The sequence below is a fragment of the Camellia sinensis genome, chromosome 7 (assembly GCF_055761805.1).
Source record: "Camellia sinensis isolate YWXY chromosome 7, ASM5576180v1, whole genome shotgun sequence".
Taxonomy (NCBI): domain Eukaryota; kingdom Viridiplantae; phylum Streptophyta; class Magnoliopsida; order Ericales; family Theaceae; genus Camellia; species Camellia sinensis.
In genome coordinates, this window is record NC_138967.1 from 51,433,375 (window position 1) to 51,458,588 (window position 25,214).

General features: G+C 34.8%; 1 pseudogene; it reads left to right on the plus strand.

Annotated features, from left to right (window-relative positions):
* On the plus strand, positions 1-7,255 carry LOC114303141 (UPF0481 protein At3g47200-like; annotated as a pseudogene).
* The last annotated feature ends 17,959 nt before the right edge of the window (positions 7,256-25,214 follow it).

A 25,214-nucleotide genomic window follows, 5' to 3' on the forward strand; every position in this document is an offset into this window, starting at 1 on the left:
CACAATGATAAGATTTGAACTAAATATCACACCTGATAAGGGCACAAGGAGAGGGGAATCAGGAGGGGCATTGGCCTGCAAACATTTTAAGAAACACATGTAGTTTTAGTAGTTTTATCTAAGAGTAATGTTATATATAATTATATTTTTTATTTTGATTTCTCACTCTTGAACACAAAGTAATAGGCCCTAGGCCTTTATAGTCATAAATGCATATAAAATCTGCTTGCTTGCTTGTGTTTTGTAGTGAGAAAAAGAGATGAGGAATAAGATTATAGGTAGCATTTTGCTTCATCTAATGTTGTCTATCACTGAAATTCCTAAGGGTTGAGTTCCTCTCCAATGGTGATTCCACTAGATAAATTTTGTTGTCCAATTTTATAAGATAAATGTGATACGATTATGTAATTATCAATATCCAATTAATTTAATTTTTTAAATAAATTAACTTATCTACGGATCCTATAAATTGAAAGGTTCCAATCAATTAGGTGGTCCTAAACTGAATCGAGGAGCCCAACGCAATAGTACCACTCCAATTAGATCACAAACTAAGAAAAAAGGAAAAATTCTTCAGACAATTTGCCAAAAAATTAGATATAGGAGATAGACTTTAAAGCATTTCAAGGGTGTTCCATTTTTTTTAGATAACTAAAAAAATGTACTAGCCATGGTCAGTCTGAAATGTGAGCTTCAAAATTTATGAGAAAACCTTTGTGGAAAACTCTTTTAGACCAGTCTGTGATCTTTTAAGTTTGGCTTCATTCACGTAATAGATCCTATGTTCTTTTTCTTTTCTTTTTTTATATATATATAACAAATTTGGTAATTTGTTTAGACAGGATTTCCACTAGTTTTACAAGATATGCTGTCGAGTGCAAGTGTTGATCCTGTCTCCTTTCGCTTAGATGAAAAGCTTACACATCTATCTGGTACAGACTCCGAGTGTTATATCTACAAAGTGCATGATCGACTACGTTGGCAAAATGAAAAGTCATATGAACCAGAAATAATGGCTATAGGACCATATCACCATGGTAAAGAGAACCTACAATGGATGGAAGAACACAAATTACAGTATCTGCGATTGCTTCTTAAACGAAGGAATGAGACTAGTGTGGATAGATACATAGTAGCCATGAGAGATTTGCAAGAATGAGCACATAGATGTTATGCAAACTCTGTATGGCTTAACAAAGACGAGTTTGTGAAAATGATGCTTCTTGACAGCTGCTTTCTCATTGAGTTGTTTCGCAAATTTACCATAACAAGTATGAGAGATTGAAAGAAATATTGAGAGAGTGATTGAAAGAGCTAATACACTCTGTGATTCAATTGTGTATTAAACATGAAGAGAAGGCTCCATTATATAGGAGAGCTAATACAACATCATTATGATACAACATTATGAAAGAAAACATATAAAAATAAAAGTAGCCGAAAGTTGAAGGCACAACCTAAAGCACTACAATAAATCATCTGATGGAGAAGCACTAACTATTAAATATATATTAATGATATAAGCATGCTTGGTATTATTATATTAACAAATAGCTTGCTTGATTTCCAATACTCCCCTTCAAGCTACGTTGTAGATATTAATCATTCCCAATTTTTCCGTCAGATCTTCGAAGTGAACGCGAGCAAGAGCTTTTGTGAGAATGTCAGCCTTTTGATAGTTTGTTGGAGTGTAGCTGACTTGAAAAACTCCTTCTTCAATCTTTTCCTTGATAAAGTGTCGATCTATCTCCACGTGTTTCGTTCGATCATGATGAACCGGATTCTTAGCTATACTGATGGCGGCTTGGTTGTCGCAGTATAAAACCATGGGATGCTCAGATGGAACCCGTAATTCTTCTAACATCCTGTTCAACCAGATTCCGTCACAGATACCTAGTGCCATAGCACGAAATTCTGCCTCAGCACTACTACGGGCTACCACTGACTGTTTCTTGCTTCGCCATGTAACCGCGTTCCCCCAAACAAACGAACAATAGCCAGAAGTTGATCTTCGATCAGTCAATGAACCTGCCCAATCTGCATCTGAAAAAATCTCAATTTTTCTATTTGTTGTTCTTTGGAAGAAGAGACCCTTTCCCGGTGTCCTTTTTAGGTACCTCAATATTCTGATCACAGCAGTCATGTGTTTTTCGGTTGGATTATTCATGAATTGACTGACCACACTTACAGAGAAGCCGATGTCTGGCCTTGTATGAGAAAGATAAATGAGTTTTCCCACAAGACGTTGATATCTCCCTTTATCACTTGGTGCACTACCGTCACTTTCTTCCAGTTTGATAGTTGTGTCCATAGGTGTGTCTGCCGGCTTGCATCCTAGCATCCCTGTTTCATTCAGTAAGTCTAGAACGTATTTACGTTGTGAGACTGCTATACCTTTCTTTGACCTAGCAATCTCCATTCCAAGAAAGTACTTAAGGTTTCCAAGATCTTTAATCTCAAATTCCTTTGTTAGGAATTTTTTAAGTAAGCCAATTTCCTCTTCATGATCACCTGTTAGAATTATGTCATCCACATAAACAATGATAATTGCCAATTTCCCTCCTAGGGAGTGCTTCACAAATAATGTATGATCGGATTGACATTGAACAAAACCGTACCCTTTCACTGCCTTAGTGAACCGTTCAAACCAGGCCCTGGGAGATTGTTTGAGACCATACAAGGATTTTTGGAGTCTGCAAACTTTGTTGAAATTTAATGTTGTCTCAAGTCCAGCAGGAATGTCCATGTAAACTTCGTCCTCTAAGTCACCATTGAGAAAGGCATTTTTCACATCAAGTTGGTGAAGTGTCCAATCGAGATTAGCTGCCAAGGATAAAAGTACACGAACAGTGTTGAGCTTGGCAACTGGAGCAAAGGTTTCTTGATAGTCAATGCCATAGGATTGGGAGAATCCTTTGGCGACCAACCGAGCTTTATAACGTTCTACATTACCATCTGCCTTGTGTTTTACTGTGAAAATCCATTTACACCCAACTGGTTTCTTTCCTCTTGGAAGATCAGTAATTGCCCAAGTACCATTCTTTTCCAGGGCCCGAACTTCCTCATTGACTGCCGCCTTCCACTTCGGATACTTGAAAGCTTCCTGAATATTCCGAGGAATGGGTATCTCCGTGATGCTAGAAGTGAAGGCACGAAACGAAGGTGATAGCTTATCATAAGAAATAAAGTTCCCAATGGGATGCTGAGTACATGATCTAACTCCTTTTCTCCAAGCTATGGGCATATTAAGAATACTATTTTCTAACTCAGAATTATCAGTACTATCTATGGGAGGAAGATTGTCACCTGGAATGTTGCTTGGATTAGAACCCGGTTCAGCCTCATGGGATTGTTGAGAAATTGCTCCTTCCTCCGTTTCCTCTTGGATGTGCTCATTATCCCGCAAGTCAACAATGAACTCAGAATTTTCGGCAGGTAAAGATTGATTCAATGACTCAGGAGGTGTGGGATTTTTGGTGGTGATGGATGGCTCACTAAATGACTCAAGGGTCCAAAATTGATATTCCTGGGTTGGAGTCTCCCCCTGAAGAACGATTTTAGGGTAGTAAGACTGGGTTTCAAAAAATGTGACATCCATGGAATTGTAGAATTTCCTTGTGACCGGAGAGTAACACTTATACCCTTTTTGATGTGACGAATACCCAATGAAGATACACTTGAGCGACCTGGGATCAAGTTTACTTCGATACTGTTGATGGATATGAACAAAGACAGAACACCCGAAAATTTTTGGTGGGATAGTGGAGATGAGGCGAGTAGTTGGAAAGGATTTTAGGAGAAGTTGACAAGGAGTTTGGAATTGTAGTACCCTAGATGGCATCCTATTGATAAGGTAGGCTGCTGTAAGAACAGCTTCCCCCCAGAAGAATTGTGGAACATTTGTGGAAAACATTAGCGATCTAGCAACATCTAACAAATGTCTATTTTTCCGTTCAGCGATGCCATTTTGTTGTGAGGTGTCAACACATGAACTTAAGTGAACTATCCCTTCTTTGGCTAAAAATTCTCCTAGAATGGAGTTGAAATAGTCCCGAGCATTATCAGATTTTAGAATTTGGATTTTTGACTGGAATTGTGTCTGAATCATAATTTGAAAATTTTTGAAAATTTGGCTTGTTTCAGATTTGTCTTTCATGAGGAAGACCCAGGTTAATCTAGTATGATCATCTATGAATGAGACAAACCACCTAGTACCAGTTACATTTTTTATTCTTGATGGACCCCAGATATCACTATGAATTAGTGAGAATGGACGAGACGCTTTATAGGATTGAATGGGAAAATGGGACCGTACATGCTTAGACAATTGACAGATTTCACAATCAAAAGGTTTTGGAGTTTTAAATAATGAAGGAAATAAATGCTTGAGATACATAACATTCGGATGACCTAAGCGATAGTGCCACAACATAATTGCTCTATCGTTATTTTGACACGAAACCGAAAAAGAACTACCACGAATTGCCGTTTGAGGTTGTTCCTGTGGATAGTGGCATTCCTTAAGGATGTAGAGTCCAGAGCATTCCTCAGCATTGCCAATCGTCTTCCCCGAATCCAAATCCTGAAATTCACAATGAGTGGAGAAAAAATTAGTAACACACCTCTTTTCCTTAGTGAGTTTACTAATTGACAATAAATTACAGTCCAAGTCAGGAACAAGGAGAACAGAGTTGAGAATAAGATTCCTAGACAGCACAACTGAACCTATACCAGCAACCTTTGATAGTGAACCATCTGCTATTCGGACCGTTAAATTATTTTGACATGAGCTATATGTATCAAAAATTGTTGCATCTCCCGTCATATGATCAGATGCTCCTGAGTCCACAATCCAAGATTTTTTACGTTTCTTAGCAACAGTAAAGGCGTTCAAAGAATTACCTTTGTGAGCCAAGGTTCCGGATCCAATGATGTGGTTGGAAGACGAACCAGATTGTGACTGTAGTAGTTTCTGGAGCATCTCCATTTGCTCCTTGGTGAACGGGCTTGCTTCAGGTTGTAGTGATCGTTCATTTGTACCTACATGATTACCTCGTCCTTCTTTCTCAAGAGGCTGACGTGGCTTCCAATCTGCTGGCTTTCCATGAATCTTCCAGCAAGTTTCTCTCGAGTGACCCGGCTTTCTACAATGATCACACCAAGGCCTACCTCCTTTATTTTTCTGACGGTTGTCAATAGGAGCGAATTGAGTCTTAAGAGCCGAGCTTTCTGCCATATTCAGTTGTTGATGGGATCCCATCATGAGTTTTTTCCGGCTTTCTTCGCGACGGACTTCAGAGAATGCCTCTCTAAGGCTAGGTAGCGGTTTTACTCCCATAATTCTTCCTCTGATTTCATCAAGATTTGTGTTTAATCCTAACAAGAATGTAAACACACGCTTCCCTTCGACAATCTTTTTATACAACAAACTATCAGCAACACACTGCCAGTTATGAACCTCAAACGTATCAAGTTGACGCCATAGACGAGTAAGGGTATTGAAATATTCAGTTATCGTAAGATTGTCTTGACGTAAATCGTGGAGGGAGCTTTCAAGCTGGATGATTTCAGATGTGTTTTCCTTGTCTGAAAACGTTTCTTTTGCCATGTCCCAGATCTCTTTGGCAGTATCAAATGACAGAAAATTTTCGCCAATGTTAGTGGTCATAGAGTTGACGAGCCACGACATGACCATGTTATTTTCAGCTATCCACCTTTTGTAGGTTGATGCTGTGGTTTCTGGTAGTGCTGAGGCTCCGGTGATGTAGTCGTCTTTCTCCTTTCCCCGTATAAACATTAATATGGATTGAGACCATTGCAAATAATTTTGCCCATTCAGTTTATGGGCGGTGATCGGAAGATGAGAGGTTTCCATTTGATGAGAGGATAAAGATGATGAGATGATAATATCAGAAGAAGAGGAGGATGAGTCGATAGCCATTCCAAAAGCTGGACCGTATTTAGGCATGAAATAGAAGAATAGATTTGAGTAGAAGAGAGAGACAACAAAAATATTGATGATGAGACAGGATTACACCTGCTCTGATACCATGAAAGAAATATTGAGAGAGTGATTGAAAGAGCTAATACACTCTGTGATTCAATTGTGTATTAAACATGAAGAGAAGGCTCCATTATATAGGAGAGCTAATACAACATCATTATGATACAACATTATGAAAGAAAACATATAAAAATAAAAGTAGCCGAAAGTTGAAGGCACTACCTAAAGCACTACAATAAATCATCTGATGGAGAAGCACTAACTATTAAATATATATTAATGATATAAGCATGCTTGGTATTATTATATTAACAAATAGCTTGCTTGATTTCCAATAGAGATAGAAATGACCCACTCTTCAAAATTGATTGGATACTTCCAACATTATGGCGCGACTCATTGTTATTTGAAAATCAACTTCCATTCTTTATTCTTGTGGAGTTGTTCAATATGACCAAAGTTCTTGACCCTCATGACAATATCACTGATTTAGCCATTCGATACCATCATTGTGTCAGTCAATATGCATCCCTAGGTCCTATAAAGATTTTATATGCTTATAATGGAATTTCGACTTGTGGTGTGAAACATTTTCTTGGTCTGGTATACCAAATTACATCTTTTTCACTCTCAAAATCAGTACCTCTAACAAGTGTCGTCGGAGACAAGATAAAGAAATGGGAACACATACAATGTGCCACAGAGTTACATGAAATTGTTATCAAGTTCAAGAAATCTAACTGTGGTATGATCTTTTATAATGTAAAATTTAAAAATGGGGTATTAGAAATCCCGACATTAGTCATACATGAGAAGATAGAATGTCTTTTTAGAAATGGAATTGCATACGAGCAACATCATCTCGAGGAGGACATTGGCCTCAAATATACCACTGACTATTTAACTTTCCTGTGTTGCCTCATTAACTCGTCACAGGATGTCTCCTTGCTTTGTCGCTATGGAATTCTCAAAAACATGCTAGGTGGTGATGAAGTGGTTGTGTCAATTGTTAACAAGATTTCTACTTGTGTCGTTGCACCTCGTGACAATTTTTATTACTCTCAAGTATTTGACGACGTAAGCAGGTATAGTAAACAACGTCGGAACATATGGACTGCAATGTTAAGGCGTAATTATTTCAACAGCCCATGGACAGTCATCTCGTTTCTCGGAGCTATTATGTTGCTTCTACTCACTTTGACACAGACAGTGTTTTCCATTCTTGCTTACTTCTGTAATAGAGGTTGTTGAGCCCATGGCAAAACTTTTAAGTGAGATTATTTGAAATCTTGAACTATATTCTTAAGAAAGTTGGAAGAAGGTGTTTGATAGAATTTTCAAAAATTACACAAAATGATGTGGCATAATTATAGATTTAGCATTTAAAAGTAAAAAGAATAAGGCATTGACTATTCTTTATATTTCTTCGTACTTCATTTTGTGGGTCTCACACTGGACCCATAAGATGATTGGAATCGTTTATCTCATAAACCATGTAGTGAACACTGTAAGAGGTGGAAACTTAAAGTACGAAATTCAAATCTCCTACCCAAACTTTGAAGGCTAGAAGTGGTACAAAGAGTTCAAACCACAAAATTCTCGAGACAAATTTTTGGACTCAAAATGATTCAGAACCATGAATCCAAATATCCTTTGCAACTAGATTCGAAAAGGTTTAGAGCCATAAATCCAAAGATCTGAGTAATTGGGTTCGAAAATGTTTCGAAAACCCAGAAGTTACTCCATTAAGAATCCCAAAACACTTACGAACTTGGAGCCTAATTGACATGTTAGAACCATGATGTGACAAGAAAATGGACCTTCTCTTAAATGTGATGACCCATAATTTCTTTTTTTCTTTTTAAAAAGTCAGTGCATAATTTAATTGAGCAAATTTTCAGATTTGTAGTGCTGTGTATATTCTGTGTGAAAACAATTCGGTTTTATATTTTTTTTAAATAGTTCCCAATCTCAGAAAATTATGCAACTTTTATATGTTGTTCACATATGAGTCTAGCATGTTGGGTAAACATTTCAGAATTTATTGATGAGTATTTATTTTATAAAAATTCGTGGACTGATTGGTGTTCAGTTTAATTTATAACAAAAATTGAAAATGAGTTTTGTGTGTGTTGGACCATGACTTGAGATTAGTTTGTTGGGTCTACTTTGATGTATAATTGGGTGATGTTTAGCTTATGGGTGTGAATTTAATTGAAGAACATGATTTAGATTTAATTTAATTTGAGTTTATTTATTTACTCATGTTTAACTACTTGGTCCTTTTTAATTATGTGATTGGTATTGCCCACCGTGGGAGTTGTTATTATTTATTATATATGATTATAATATATATTTGAAAGTTGAATTTATGATGTGTACCATATGGTGAAAAATTATATATTTTTATAGTGAATAAAATAAGAGTATATTTTGTAGTGAGCAAAAGAATTATATATTGTGGTGTACAAAAATGTTATATTTTGTAGTGAGAAAAATTATATCATTTTATAATTTATATTACAAAATTCTGAGATATATTTACAAAACTTATATATATATATATATATATATTTTTGGGAAACTAATTTTTGGGAAGGCAACCCACGTGGGGCTCCCCCCCCATTCCCTCATTTCTTGTCCCTTCTTTTTCTTTTCATTTTCTTTTGTTTTGGTTTGGCAGAGGCTGTGTGAAAATTATATCATTTTATAATTTATATTACAAAATTCTTAGATATATTTACAAAAACGATATATATATATATATTTTTGGGAAACTAATTTTTGGGAAGGCAACCCACGTGGGGTTCCCCCCCCTTCCCTCATTCCTTGTCCCTTCTTTCTTTTCCCTTCTTTTCTTTTCATTTTCTTTTGTTTTGGTTTGGCAGAGGCTGTGCGTCTCTCTCTTTCTCCCCCTTTCTCTTTTCTCTATGATTGCTCAAGCTTTGAGCTTAGAGTCGGAGTCTTTAAAGTGAGATTTTGCAAAAGTTTTGTAAATGAAAGTCGGAGAACTTGTCGTACTCTTCGCAGTGGTGGTCTCGGATTCATGATTGGGTGATGTTTGCTTTTTCAGATTTGCTTTTCTTCATATTTTGAGGTAGGGGCTTTCTTCATATTATTACTTTAAAGCTATGTTAGGATTATTTTGAGAAAATATATCATTATAGGAGGTATTGCGTATATGTATTTCTCATATTTTGTCTGGTTAATTTTTGGAAGAAAAATTATGTTGAAGTGTTCAAGACATTGATATTTTGAAATTGATTTAGAAAAAAAAAATCATTTTGTGTTGGTAATATTTGTCAAAAAAATCCGAAAACGAAATTAATAGTTGTGTGAGTTGTATCTACCTCATATTATGGTTATATAATTTATTTTGAGAAAATAATGTTGAAATATTTATTTCATCTTTGAGTTTTGGAATTATTTTTGAGAAAAAAATAAATTGATGTTGATGAATATTGGGTAAATTGTTAAGTTGGGATTATAGAGTTGTTTTGGGATTAAAAACTCTAAAAGTGTTACATTCATGATATTTGATGAAAGGTGATATGTTGATGATTAAGTTGCGTTTAGTTTTGTGAAAATGAAAATGTGAAATGTGGACTTTTGAATTCACAACCTTGAAAATATTACTCTTGGGCATGTTTCTTAATTTTTGATGTAAATATCATGTGATTAATTAATTTTAGAAAAAGTTTTTAAAATTATTATTTGTAGAGAGTTGGGAAAGGTTGGCTATTCGAGTAGCTTGGCATGAGATAGGGTTATGTTTGAGAGATGAGGTATGTGAAGTTATGTTTGGTATTATTGATTTTGAAAGTTTTCAATATGATACACTTACTAATTTAGTGAATTAAATTAGTTTGGTTAAAATTTTATATCCGTTATGATTAAAAGTATGTTATTGAGAAGATACCATAACTTTTAATATAGTAGGATAGAAATAGAAATATTCAATAAGTATGAGATTTGGTAAAAATCATATTGGTTACCTTGGTTGAGGTGGAACAAAGTTGATTGAAAGTTTTGTGTGAGTTAAAACAATTGGGAAATTGAGTATTAGTTTTACTAGTTGGAGTATGCCAATATGTTATTTTTGTACTTGAAATTCATATATGAGATACTTGATTTGTAAATTGAAGGTTTGGTTGATTACCTATAATCTTGCTACTAAATGTATTTTCTGTAAATTAAATTGCATGTGGGTATTTGAAAGTGAGAAAGCCCCAATTTGTGAAAGATCCTAAATGTTAATGTTTTGGGAGTTGTTGGATTATTGGGAAAATATTATGTTTGGTTTTAAGATTGTGGAATTGACTGGAAAACACTTATGAAACTTTTGGAATACCGAGTATTGGTTACTCCTTTGAAATGTTGAGTTTGATGGAAAATTATATTAGTCTTGAAAATTTGTCTTTAAAATGTGTAATATGGATTGTTTCCAAGTGTTGGGAATCACGGGGAATTCCAAGTTATGGTTGTATGTTAGATTGTATGTCCATGTTGTTATCTTTTAACTAATGCATTAGAGATAACTATTTCGGCTATCGATGGAAGATAGTATTGATTGTTGTAGAAATTGTATGAGGATTAGGTGAATTGAAACTAATCTCTTATCGGTTGTTATTGAATATGACTGCGGGTTTTAATACATTGTATATGTATGATGTTTGGGAGAAGAAAATGAATTTACTCCATTGTTTGGGAGGAGAAAATGGATGGATTCTGTAACGCCCTCAAAAAGTACATAAATCAATCATTCACAAGATCTATAGACATAATGGAAATATTATATTTTCATTCATCAGAGTTAATATTACAAGAGATGGTACATGCATTATACTTTCACAAAGGATCATCCTGAAACTATAGCATGTAACTCCAAATGTTAACAACAGAATAGGTGCCCAGCGGGCTTACATCTTTCCAAGACTTTGCTTGGTTACAACAAAAGTAGTGTCCTAGCTCTATACATATAAAACCATCGGCTTGAATAAACATTCAGCACAAAAACAAAATCACAAAAGTGGAGCCTTCAGCCCCTAAGCCTCCCAAGCTATGCTCTTGAAGGCGGCATGTCACATGTACCTGAAAATGGTTTCCCAAGTAGGGTAAGCCAAAGCCTAGTAGAGATATGCTAAACAATATATGAGAATTAACTAAAATATGAGCATCAGATAAATATACAACATTCTTAACCAATACATATTCTTTTCAAGGTCATTCAACATAGATAACCAATATCTCAATTCATATCCATTCTTCCATTCCGGGTAAATCAATTAACCAAATTCATTATTATCAAAGGAACCAATATGAGACTACAACACAATGGTTCACAATTCATTACATTCATCAATCCAACACTTCTATTTCTTGCCATTTTACGGAACCACGTCCGAGGGAACCGACACCCATAAATATATAAGATTTCGAGACTTTCACCCTGGACACTCCGGCCAACTTAATTATCAATGGAGTCCATCTCCTATCTCCTCTTAAACAATGGAGTACATCCCCTATCTCCTCCTAAACAAAGGTACATATACAATGTATTTAAACACTTTGTCATATACAATGACTAATCAAAACACATATTCAATGGTTTAATCAAACCGTCATATTCAATAACATAATTCAATTGATTAGTTTCAATCATCCTAATTCTCAGGCAGTTTCTACAACAATCATAGCTATCCTCCACCGATAGCCTAAAACAGATATATCTAAATAGATAAATAAATCTATCAACAGATAATTTATCAAATTCCATAGGTGTGTGATTTATCAAACCAAACTACACCATTCAATCACATTTCCCCCAATTTCATAAATCCCAAACCAATTTCATTATTTACATAAATAGTTATTTCAACTCAACTTAGGGCAAAATTTCCCATTTTTTCCAAAATATCCACCCATAGGTCCAAATCTCACCACTTCAACAATAAAGAAACTCATACACAAACCCCCAAGGTTACTTTGTAAATCAACATGAAAAACCCCCTTTAATTTAGAACCCAAACCTTAACTTTTACCAAAATCTTCCCAAATTCCACCATTTATACAAAATGACAAATATCTAGGTTAAAGCTCATATTAAAAAGTAGAATATTCCTACCTCAAGCTTAGATGAGAGAGAAGAGAGAAAGCTCAAAAGTCGATGGCAACGAAACCACGTTTGCCCTGATCAAAACGAAGCCCTTGACAAGCTCTACACTTTATCTCAAAGGAGAAATGTGAAAAGATCACTTTAGGTGAGTAGATCTAGAGATTTAAGTGAAAAAAATTTGGGTTTTAGAGAGAGAAAAGAGAAATCACGGTTTAAGAGGAAAAAGGAAAGTAAAATCATGGGAGAAAAATGGGTTGGGCCAACTTATAGTAGTGAGGAAAAGCCCTAAGGTCAAATAAAATAATAGGCCCAAAAACCCCCTTAGATAGGGGCCATTTGGACCTCAAAAATTTGGGGAAAAAAAACAAGCAAGGGTCGACCCTTCGGGCATGGGGGTTGACCCTTTAGGTAGAAAAGACATTCTGCACAAGCAAGGGGGGTCGACCCTTAGACAGGATAGGGTCGACCCTATTTTCCAGCAACTAACACACAGACATAAGAGGGTCGACCCTCCCCAGTCTAGTGTCTACCCTATTTTCCAGCAACTAACACATAGACATAAGAGGGTCGACCCTCTCCAGTCTAGGGTCTACCATATTTTCCAGCAACACCTCTAGAAACTTCACCAACAGGTAGGGTCGACCCTTAGGAAGGCTGGTGTCAACCCTAGAATAGAATTTCTAAGTCTTCAATGAACTTTTGACAAGAATAAGTGCGAACAACCAAACCCAACAAGTTTAAATCGGATTAATCCTCCAAAACCAACGTACAACAACACCAAAGATTTCCAAAATAAAAAATAAAGGATTCGAATACACTTCCCCAAAAGCTTTGAAAGATACAGGTGCTACAACCTCCCCACCTTAGGAAATTTCGTCCCCGAAATTTTAGTACAAGTTTCAAAACCATGATTGCCCAATTTTCGAATGATTACAATTCAATTCTCATTACCATGACCCACCTACCGGTCATTCAATCCTTCCACAAAAGAACAATTCCACAATAGATATATCTCAACATATATTATCAATATGATTCTTCCGAATTTAACCAATTTCAATATGTGCATCTCATATTTTCAAAACATATTCAATGTTTATGATAAATTTGCATTTCCAAGAGTTAAACAACATATACAATGTTCAAATTAAACTTGTGTTTCCGAAACATATTCAACATTCACAATGCTTTCATAATCCAAAACATATACAATGTTTCCAAATTTGGTACAACACATACAATATTCTATATTCCCAGAACATATACAATGCTCATATTGAATCTATGTTTTCAAGACACCCACAACATATACAATGTTTTAACATTTCATTAACAAACTAAAATCTCGACATATGTTCAAATACCAACGAATAAGTCCGGATATTGCCTCATTAACTCTTCACAGGATGTCTCCTTGCTTCGTCGCTATGGAATTCTCAAAAACATGCTAGGTGGTGATGAAATGGTTGTGTCAATTCTTAACAAGATTTCTACTTGTGCCGTTGAACCTCGGGACAATTTTTATTACTCTCAAGTATTTGATGACATAAACAAGTATAGTAAGCAATGTTGGAACATATGGACTGCAATGTTAAGGCGTAATTATTTCAACAGCCCATGGACAATCATCTCATTTCTCGGAGCTATTATGTTGCTTCTACTCACTTCGACACAGACAGTGTTTTCCATTCTTGCTTACTTCTGTAATAGAGGTTGTTGAGCCCATGGCAAAAATTTTAAGTGAGATTATTTGAAATCTTGAACTATATTCTTAAGAAAGTTGGAAGAAGGTGTTTGATAGAATTTTCAAAAATTACACAAAATGATGTGGCATAATTATAGATTTAGCATTTAAAAGTAAAAAAGAAGAAGGCATTGACTATTCTTTATATTTCTTCGTACTTCATTTTGTGGGTCTCACACTGGACCCAAAAGATTATTGGAATTCGTTTATCTCATAAACCATGTAGTGAACATCGTAAGAGGTGGAAACTTAAAGTATGAAATTCAAATCTCCTACCCAAACTTTGAAGGCTAGAAGTGGTACAAAGAGTTCAAACCACGAAAATCTAGAGACAAATTTTTGGACTCAAAATGATTCAGAACCATGAATCCAAATATCCTTTGCAACTAGATTCGAAAAGGTTTAGAGCCATAAACCCAAAGATCTGAGTGCTTGGCTTCGAAAATGTTTCGAGAACCCAGAAGTTATTCCATTAAGAATCCCAAAACACTTATGAACTTGGAGCCTAATTGACATGTTAGAACCATGATGTGATGAGAAAATGGACCTTCTTTTAAAGATGGAGAACTCAAAGATAAATTCTTTCATCACTCAAATTAGTCTTTATTGAAAGTCAAGGTAGTAGGACTTTGGAAGTCCCCTTGGACAACACCTGACCTTTATCTTGGGATGGTAGTTATTGTTGAGTTGGTGGCTAAAATCAAAGGTTCGTCGAGATAACTTATAAAACCCTCAGATTTCCTATTATTCTCCGGGATACTTGAGGAGAAGACACAAAATGCTTGGGGGTAGCAATTATCTCGACCACGCAGTTAGGGAGGGAATCTTTCTCATGTTGTCACATGGCATCACCATAATCAATTGCTTGGACTTCAAGCCAATTTTGGGTGTGTATACACCCACCCATAGCTCATGATTCAGAACAAACATAGTAGCAAATTTTGAGAGTTGGAATGAAAGAGTGAAAGTGAGGATTCTATGGGATGCTCTGCTATTTTTTTTTCTCTCTCTCTCTCTAGTTTGCTTGCTTTGATCTTTCATCCAACCACTATCTCTCTCAATCTCTTCTTGAATCTAGTTTGATTACCAACAAATCTAGCTTCTCTCTTCCATTTCCAAAAAAAAAAAAATCAAACTTTTCAGCCAAATTCATCTTTTCCGATGAGTTTTTGGAAAAATTTATCATTTCCAGTGAACTTACTAGAACCCATTTCATGCAAAGACTGTACAAAGAATCAATTTCATCATATATCATTTTGTTTTATAAAACAGATAGTTTAAGTTTAAATTTATAGTTGACATCTATTTTAAAACATATAATGTTCAATAAAACTAAATGGGAAAATTATACAAATAGTCCCTGTAGTTTACACGATGTGTCAATTTGGGCCCTATAGTTTCAATTTGCTCGATTTTGTCCCTTAATTTAATAGATTGTGTCATTTTAGTTCAATAAATAACGGTTGTAAGTTAATTTAATGAAAAATCAAACAATGTGTCAATTTGGTCACTGTATTTTTCACAATGTGTCATTTAGTCCCTGTCAAAATCGAGAAAATTGAAACTACATGGACTAAATTAACACATCGTATAAAGTATAGGGACCAAATTGGCACATCGTTTGACCTTCCGTTAAATTAACTTAACAACAGTTATTTATTGGACTAAAATGGCACAATTCTTTAAATTAATGGGCAAAATCAAACAAATCGAAATTATATGGACCAAATTGACACATCGTGTAAACTATATGGACTATTTGCATAATTTACCCAAACTAAATTTTTAGATAATTTATCTTTTCCGTTAAATTTTAAAATCAACAATTCAAATTATAATTATGAATTAAGATAATGCCCACAAAATAGAATAGGAAGGATAATATAGAACAACCATTTGAATTACCGTTGTAGGCCTGGAAAGCCTTACCAAATCGCCAGATAAAGTGAATTTTTTTCAAAAATAAAAATACTCTACTTTTATTTGAAATTTAAGGCTATGTTTGGTCGAATAATTTGGGAAGAGATTTGAAAAGGAAAAGGAAAAAAAAAAGTGTGAAACTAAGTAAAATTTAGACATATTTTATTCACATTTCACTTACCTTTTTCATTTCCTTTCCAAATCTTTTCTCAAATCTGCAACCAAATACAATCTAACAATCCGTTTGGATCATAAGCTGATGTGAAAAAAGAAATAATTGCGATTTCTCACCTAAGTGAAAAAAGAAAAGAAATAATTATAATTTATCACCATTTATGTTTAGAAAAAAATAAAAGAATGTAATTTATCACCTATCTTGTTTGGATAGAGTAAATAAGAGAGAGAGAAAAAAAAAACTGTTATATTTTATTTTGTCAAAATAACTTTTCATATTAATAAGTTATATTTTTTTCCTAAAAGTAACTAGTGGTAACCTATTCTATGTACGAGACTTTGTAAATAAATAAATAAACAAATCATTATAAATATTTTGAAGTAATTTAATATTTTGCATTGAGGTATACATGAAATTTATAAGTTAACTTTTATGTTTATAACTTTTTATATTATTAGTTTAAAAAAATTGAAAATATATATAAATCTGTTTAGTGCAAGTTTGATAATTTGCATTAAAAAAAAGTTAAACCTGATTAAATGAAATTAAATGAATTATGACATATCTCTTCTTGTTTTGAAATATACAAATTTAAAAGTTATAATTAAGACAAATATACAATTTTATAGTCAAGTGAAATTTAACAATAATTAATATGATATTTCTATTATTAATCCAATAATTTAAGTTACATTTTTTGTATTTCAATTTCATAACTAAAAATATAATATGAATATAATACACACATGGATTTTTAGTCTTTAAAAATAAGAAGGTTTCAAATATTTTCAAACTTTCATCATTTTCTTTCAATTTTTTTTTTAATCTAATTTGATTTTAAATTTGAATAAAAAATTTGATTTGATATGAATTACTTTACTTTTTCATTAAATTTTTATCAATTTTTAAAAGAATTTTCATTCTCATCCCAATTTTTTTTTTCTTTTCACCAATTTTGATGAAAAAACAAATAATTTTCAACATTTCATCTTTTTAAATTTTTATCAAATTATAATTTGATAAAAAAAAATATATTAAGGGTTGAATATTTTCTTAAATGGAATTATAGTGAAATATGTGGTTGTGGGTTAGTGATGGGAGTTGTGGGTTTCTATTTTTCTTAAATTTAATTTATCTATAGTTTCTATTTGTTTTTCATTATTATTATTTAGGTAAGTTACGATGAGAGTTAAATATGTGATAGATATGTGAGTTTTATTGATTTAAAGTATGATAGTGAGAGATATTTTCAAATTAGGTTTGTTTAGATAGACTTTATATATTTTTAAAATTTAAAATTAGATATTGAGAGGCAAAAGAAATATTTCAATTGAACAAATAAAAATCAAATTTATTAATTTTATTGGTTTGTATATCTGATTTTTATTTTTATTTTTTCATACGTTATTATATAATATATAAGATATAGATGGATACCCACAACTTTCATGAAAAATATTATCTGATTTTTTGGAAGAGAAAAAAGGAATGCAAGTTTTAATATTTATTTATTTTTTTAAAATTGGTGAGAGAGGCTATGATGGAGAGATTATGAAATATTTTTGTTATTTTCCCATTTGAAATCCATAAATTAATGGATAGTTATTATTTCTAAAATAAATAAATATGTAACGCCCCCAAATTATTACAATAAAACCAATCCTTAAAGCAGAAAAATAATAGAATAATATGCTTTCATTCATTAGAGTTCGTTTACAAAAGTTAACACATGAGATATACATTCACAAATGTTCATCCTAAATCTACAGCATGTGTTACAATAATAAGAGAATTGAAAACTAAACAGGTAATAATATGCCCTATAGACTTACATCTTTCCAAGTCGTTAGTTGATTACAACAAAATGAGCTTAGCTCAATACAATTTAAGCCCTTGGCTATTCAAAAGAATAAAACAAAATAAATAATCTCTTGCTTCCCAAAAGTCCCTCCAAGCTATTGCCTTGGCAGATGTATGTCACCAACACCTGAAAATGGTTTTTCCCAAATAGGGTGAGCCAAAACCCAACAGGAATAATCTAACACAATATATAAGATTTAACAAAGGTATAAGTGCAATGTGCATATACAATGCCTATGACAAAACATTCTCATTTTTATATCATCATGAAGTACCAAGTTCATATCTTATTCCAATTTCCTTCAATTCATTTCAATTCATGAGTCAATTTCATTATCTTCCAATAACCCCAACTAAGACTACAACTTAGTGGTTATCTAATCAACATAATTACCACACAATACTTCAATCTGCCATTTTACGAAAATTTCGTCCGCGGGATCGGCACCCATGTATATACACAAGATTTCGGGACTTTCACCCTCAACACTCTGGCCAACTTAATTTCAATGGAGTTCATCCCTTATCTCCTCCCAAACAATGGAGTGCATCTCCTTTCTCCTCTCAAGCACCAACATATACAATGTATTGAAAACATAGTCATATTCAATGACAAACAACATTAGATTAGTTTCAATTTACTTAATCTTCATGTAATTTCTACAACAATCATAGCTATCCTCTACCGATAGCCTAATACAAAAATTTCTAAACAGATATACAAATTTCTCAATAGATAAATTATTCAAATTTTCATAGGTGAGAGACAACACATGTCCAACTCCACCATTTACATCAAAAGTCATCCAATTGCACATTACCCAAAGTCAATTTCAATTATTTACACAAAATAACAATTTAATCCAATTAGGACAAAACTTCCCATTTTTCCAAATATCACCCCAAGTACCAAAAGCAACAATTTTGACACCATATAATATTATATTCGAACTCCATACCCATTTATTTCATAATCATCAAAAACCCCTCCTTTTCATTTCATACCCAAACCCTAAGTTTGTTCAAACTATTTCCAAATCTCACAATTGTTACACAACGACAAATAACTAAGTTAAAAACTATATGAAGGTGTAGAAAATCCCTACCTCAAAGAGAGAAGACAAGCCAAGAAAAGGTGAAACTTCAAAAGTGTTCAAATCTAACTCTATTCAGATCAAAATGGAGATCTTGAGATGGTCTACCTTTTTATCAAAGGGATTAGGGTTAAGAAATCACTAAAACTAGGTGAAAATGTAGAGATAGATAGATAGATAGATAGATAGATAGATAGATAGATAGAGAGAGAGAGAGAGAGAGAGAGAGAGAGAGAGAGAGAGAGACGGTCTCAACTTTAGGCTTTAGGGAGAAAAGATCTGAAAAAGTGATGTAAAAAGTCATTTTCGCGATCTGATATACGCACAGTCCACTTGAGCGCAAGAGTTGATGCTCAAGCATCAGACACAAAAAGTTGTTCCGCTCGACCGCAAGAAGTGGCTCGCTTGAGCGCAAAATACACACATCCAATACTTTTGCAGGTAACAGACAAACCGCTTGAGCGCAAAAAAGACCGCTCGAGCGCCAACCTGCTCGAGCATAGGAAACGCCGCTCGAGCATAAAAAACACTCTCCCAACAGTTTTGCAGGCTTGCAAAAGTACTGAGAGTTGGCAAAGCCTGCTCGAGCGTGAAAAGTGCCGCTCAAGCGGAGGAGCAAAAATTACAAAGCCCGCTCGAACGGAAGAGCAAAAATCTGGGCAACTGTAACACCCCAATTTTCATGCCCAAATGATAACACAATATTCATGGCTTTTTAAGATAAAAACTGGATATAAATCCTCACACTTGCATTACATGATCCAAATCAAATATCATAAACAAATAAATACCCTCATGGGTTTACAAGTTTCCAAGGCTTAAGCCCGGTTACACAAATCGGTTATTCAAACCCACACAAATAAAGCCATTGGCTTACAAAACAGAGTCACGCATAATGAGAGCATTGTGCTCCCAACACACACACTTCCACGCCCTCAGTTGGGCGGATTCACCACGTCCTTTCCTGCACAAAAATCCCATAGGGTGAGCATAAAGCCCAGTAGGAAATCCTTAACAAGGTATATACATTTTATACAAGTCTCAAAAGATGAATGCATGTGCCATGCCATGCCCTATTGAAAATAAAACACATCTTTATTTTTTGAAAACCATCATGCTCAATGATGCCATGCAATTTTAATAATTCAACTCTTATCAATTTTATTCAAGGGGCGGTAAATACTACTCTGGTAATCTCTAGGTCCGTGTCTGTAAGTAGTCTATACAAGTACTACCAATTTGTCATTTTTACTAGTATTGACTGGAAGGCTCGACACCTATAATCTGTCATTTTTACCAGTATTAATTGGAAGGCTAGACACCTATTCATTTTCATCTACACCACCTGTCAAGACTTACCACCGTATTTACCCCAAAGCCAATTCATGAAAACTTGTTTCTAAACGTTCTTTTCTCAATGCAAGTTTTCAAATCAAATTTCAAAGCTCTTCATTAACAAATGGATTGATATGCCAATGCAATGATTAATAATACAATGCAATATTTTCTTTCACTTTCAATGTTTTCACACAATATTTCCATTGTGATAAAAAATCTTCATTTCTCCATTCAAATGCAATTTCACATGATGAATAAATACTTTTAGTCCAATTTATCCAAGGGATAACAAAATTTCCACCTTTCAAGCAATCTTAACAATTTAATCATCTCAAGACTATATCAACACTTTTAAACAACAATTTCCAAAACTTCTACAATCATCATATTCCATGAAAAAGATCATTTATATGTAAATAAATAAACAAATTTTCAAAACATCATTTATTTTAGCACACAAAATAAATATGTAGCGATCCCGATTTTGACCCGGTCAACTTACGGGGGTCGAGCTTGCTTACGAGAAAGTCTATTTCACGATCGAGTGGACCATGTTATATCAGTCTGTAAGGGGATATTTCAGATCACTTTTTCAGTTCTCTCTCTCTCTCTCTCTCTAAAACTCTCCAAAATTTCCAGATCTAGAGCTTCTCTCTCTAAAAGTCATCTTCTCTCTTTGATTCCTCCAAATCCGTTATGAGTTAGACCGAAGTTCTTCATCAAAGTTGTGTAACTTCTCGAGGGCTTCGTTGTGTACGATGGAGATCGAGTTTCGACATCGTAAATTTTAGAGTTTTATCTCATTTCTTTTTCAAAACTTAAGGTAGGGATTTTCTTAGAGTTATATATATATATATATATATTTGCAAGATCTACATGATTTTCGAAATCATCTTTCGATTACTTTGAAAACTGATTGTTGATTCAAGAAGTTGAGCAATTTTGAAAGTGGGTTTGTCTCTAGACTAGCTGCACCTTTGACTAGGTTGACTAGAAAGGGTATCAAATTTGTGTGGAGTGAGGCTTGAGAAAAGTCATTCCAAGAGCTTAAGACTAGATTAACTACTGCACCGATTTTGATAATTCTGGAAAGGGGTTTGAATTACACTGTCTATTGTGATGCGTCTGGGGATGAACTTAGGTGTGTCTTGATGCAAGAGGGAAAAGTTGTGGCCTACGGTTCACGACAATTGAAAATTCATAAGAAAAATTACCCCACCCATGATCTAGAATTAGCAGCGCTGATTTTTGCTTTGAAAATTTGGAGGCATTACTTGTACAGTGAGAAGTTTGAAGTCTTCTCCGATCATAAGAGTCTAAAGTATTTGTTTTCTCAAAGAGACTTGAATTTACGACAACGGAGGTGGATAGAATTTATGGAGGATTATGACTTTGAGTTACACTATCATCCAGGGAAGGCCAATATGGTGGCCGATGCTTTGAGTCGAAAATCTGTGAGTTGTTTGGCTAGTGTGGCCATTCGGGAATGGGATATGCTAGATGTTATTAGCAAGTTTGATTTGCACTTGGGTGAGCCCGGAGAGAGTGCTACCTTGTTTACTTTGAATGCTCAACCTACCTTGGTTAGTAAGGTCATAGAGGCACAACGAGGAGATCGTGATGTGGAATCAATCCGTGTTAAGATTTCTAATGGAAAGGAAGAGAAAGGTTTGAACATTCACTCGGATCTGAGTGTACGTTACCTAAACCATTTGTTTATACCAGAATCTTGTAGAGAGGAGGTACTTCGAGAGTTCCATCACTCACGCCTTGTGGTACACCCGGGAGGCACTAAAATGTATCATGATCTTAGTCATCAGTTTTGGTGGAAGGGTATGAAACGAGATGTCGCTTTATTTGTATCGAAGTGCCTTACATGTCAACAAGTGAAGGCTGAACACCAAAGACCAGCGGGTTTGTTACAACCCTTACCGATAGCCGAGTGGAAATGAGAGCGTGTTACCATGGATTTTGTAGTTGGGCTTCCTAGAACAATGAAGCAATGATGTCGTTTGGGTGATTGTTGATAGGTTGACTAAGTTTACCCATTTCATTCTGATGTGCACCAGCGACTCAGTTGAACGCTCGGCAGAGTTGTACATTAGAGAGATAGTTCGACTTCATGGAGTCCCTGTGACTATCATGTCAGATAGGGATCCTCGTTTTATTGCCCAGTTATGGCAAAGCCTTCAAGAGGCATTAGAAACTAAGTTGACTCTTAGGACCGCTTATCATCCTCAAACCGATGGAGAGTCGGAACATGCCATTCAGATTTTGGAGGACATGCTTAGAGCTTGTGTCCTTAATTTTAAGGGGCCTTGGGAAAGGCACTTACCATTGATTGAGCTTGCTTACAACAATAGTTGCCAAGCTAGTATTGGGGTGGCACCATTTGAAGCCTTGTATGGTCGACCTTGTAGATCGCTAATTTGTTGGGCCGAAGTGGGTGATGCACCGTTACTGGGTCCAAAAATTGTTAGAGAGACAACCGAGAAAGTTGTTCTCATTTGGAAGAGGTTAGCTACGGCCCAAAACCGACAAAAGAGTTATGCCGATAAGAGGAGACGACCTTTATCTTTTGAAGTTGGTGTAACGCCCCCATTTTCATGCCCAAATGGTGATACACTAGTCATGGCTCTTTAATGTAAAACTGGTAACAAATCCTCATACTTGCATTACATGATGTAAATAGTTTTCTTGCGATAATACAATTAATCCAACAACCATTAATTAAACAACAAATACCTCCAAGGGTTTACAAGTTCCAAGGCCTGAGCCTGATTACACAAAATAGTTATTCAAACGGGCACATATAAAGCCCTTGGCTTACAATCAGAGTAACAGCAAACGAGCACACTATGCTCTCTTTACACACTTCCACACCCTCAGTTAGGCGGGATCACCACATCCTTTCCTGCACAAAAATCTCGTAGGGTGAGGATAAAACCCAGTAGGAAAATCCTTCACAAAGTATATATATTTTATACAAGTCTCAAAAAGGTGGATGCATATGCCATGCCATGCCATGCCATGCCATGCTCTTTTGAAAAATAAGAATACATCTTCATTTATTGAAAACCCATCATGCTCAATGATGCCATGCAATTTCAACTGTTCCACAATTATCAATTTTGTTCAAAGGGCGGTAAATACAACTCTGGTAATCCCTAGGTCAGTGTCTGCAAGTAGACTATACAAGTACTACCAATTTGTCATTTTTACCAATTGCAACTGGAAGGCTCGACACATATAATCCACACCACCTATCAATCACTAGGCTGGTGTCTACAAGTAGACTATACAAATACTACCAATTTGTCATTTTTACCAATCGCAACGGGAAGGCTCGACACCTATAATCCACACTACTTGTCAAGACTTACCACCGTATTTACCCCAAAACCATTTTACGAAAACTTATTTATCAACATTCTTTTCTAAATGCAACGTTTTCAGATCAAATTTCAAAGCTCTTCATTATCAAATGAATTGATATGCCAATGCAATGATTAATAATATAATGCAATATTTCTTCCACTTTTAATACTCCCACACAATATTCCCATTGTGATCAAAATTCTCATTTCTCATTTCAATGCAATTTCACAAGATGAATAAATATTTTTATTTCAATTTATCCAAGGGATAGCATAATTCCCACATTTCAAACAATCTTAACAATTTAGTCATCTCAAGACTATATTAATACTTTTAAATAACAATTCCCAAAACTTCAACAATTCCCATATTTCATGAAAACATCATTTATATGTAAATAAATAAACAATTTTCAAACAAAATTTATTTTGGCACACAAAATAAATATAACAACATATTCTAAAAATTTTCAACATATTTCTTGAAAATTCCCAATTTCTAGGTTTTTTCACCAAAAGCCATTCATCTTCAAATATTTGAGAAGATCTCACAAAAAATATCTTTCTTTCATCAACATAGTTCAAAAATATAAATTTATATTTTTAGAAGGAAAAAGAAAGTAAACTCACTTTCAAAATCATTCACCTTCTTGAATCAACAATCCATTTTTCAAAACAAATTAAAAGATGAGTTCTAAAATTATTTAGATCTTGTAAAAACATATATATAACTTAAAGAAAATCCCTACCTCAAGCTAGAAGAGGAAACACGCAAAAATCCAAATTTTGAATTCCAGGTGTGTTGGCTCTTATGTCAGCAATCAATTGAATCTGCTGAGGATATGACTGGATTGGACTATCACTTGTGTGGCCTTCTCCCTCTTTGCAGAAACCACAAGCCTTTTCTGAAACCAGGGAGAACAGGAAAAAGTAACAAGCATCAACTCTGTAGCGACCCTCACCTTACTCTTGTCATACTTGCATACATTCATGCACGACCTTGTCTTGTTATGTTGTTCTAAAGGTTTTGCCTTGCCTTGTTTTGTTTAAGTATTGCTTGCTTGACTTTGTTCCTTGCTCGGTGTGTAGCCGAAGTAATCTTGAGCTTAGTTCACCTTTGAACCTTTGTACCTAGAGCTGTTTCGGAGCCATTTGGTTGATTCCACCTTCACCTCGGGCTTGTTGCCGAGATGTTTTGCACTTAGTGATCCTTGTCCTTGGGCAGGTATGGCCTAGACCGAGGTGTGGCACACCCCAGCCAAGGTGTGGCACAGCTTAGTCAAGTGTCGTCCTCCCTAGCCGATGTCTTTGTTACCCTGTTGCCGAAGCTTTGGCTTTGGCCGATGTTATTTCTTGCCGATGTGTCTTGCCCTAGCTTGCTGCATGCGCTTTGTCATAGACTTGTCTTATCAATCAATCACCTTTTGAGTTGAACCAACCCAGTAGCGCCACGTGACCGAACTGATTGTTAAGACAGCCGGCAGACCTAGAAACAAATCATTTTTGTCTCAAATCTTTGCCTTTAGAGAGAGAAGCTCTAGAGAGAAGGAGGAGAAGTTCTTGAGTGAGAATAGATCTTCCAAGCTT